Raw genomic sequence first — 842 nt, 5'->3', positions numbered from 1 at the left:
ATGCACAATTTAGAGGGAGCTTCATTATTTTAATTGGCTTAATCACATAATCGGTTAACAACTTTGACTAGTTTTAATTAGGCGCGTTAATCGGATTAACCACCTAAGTTAGTTACTAGTTTACGCGTATTTATGCATTTTTACTTGTTTATTGTCGTAAAGTGCATGGGCCATTCACATATAGTGAATGGATGAATGGAATGTATATTCTTCCACAGCTTTTATAAAATGGAAACTAGTGAGGCCCGATTAGGATAGAAAATACGGATTGCGTTCCATCTTGTATTTTTATAAATCTAAATACGATATGCGGACCATTGAGTATTTTTGTACCTTAATATTGAGATTAGTCCTAATCTTAGATACTAGTAGTTGCATTATTTTGGTTATGTCTTGAAGACGGAGTTTCTTGGAAGACAAAGCCATGAAGTTGCAAAATCCAAACCCTTGAAGACATAAAGACTCAAGGGGTCATGCTAGTTTCCAAATGCATTATTTACTTATGTTTTCAATATATATATATATATATATATATATATATATATATATATATATATATATATATATATATATATATATATATATATATATATATATATATATATATATATATTTATATGTGTATTTATTTATTTATGCTTATATATATATGAATGATATGTTAGATGCATGTTTAGGATTTTGAATGTTGTGATGATTAGTTAAGTTCACTTAAATCATCCAACATAGAAACCCTAGGTCTCTAAAATATTGAGTAAAACTTTCCATTCCAAAACGACACTTACTGAACTATTGAGAATAGTGATGGGCTACGCCAAAGAGAGGCATTACCACTTTCCTAG

Source organism: Chenopodium album, chromosome 18, assembly GCF_948465745.1.
Source record: "Chenopodium album chromosome 18, dcCheAlbu1.1, whole genome shotgun sequence".
Taxonomy (NCBI): Eukaryota; Viridiplantae; Streptophyta; class Magnoliopsida; order Caryophyllales; family Amaranthaceae; genus Chenopodium; species Chenopodium album.
The sequence above is the reverse complement of the archived record's forward strand: the minus strand, read 5'-3'. Positions refer to the sequence as shown.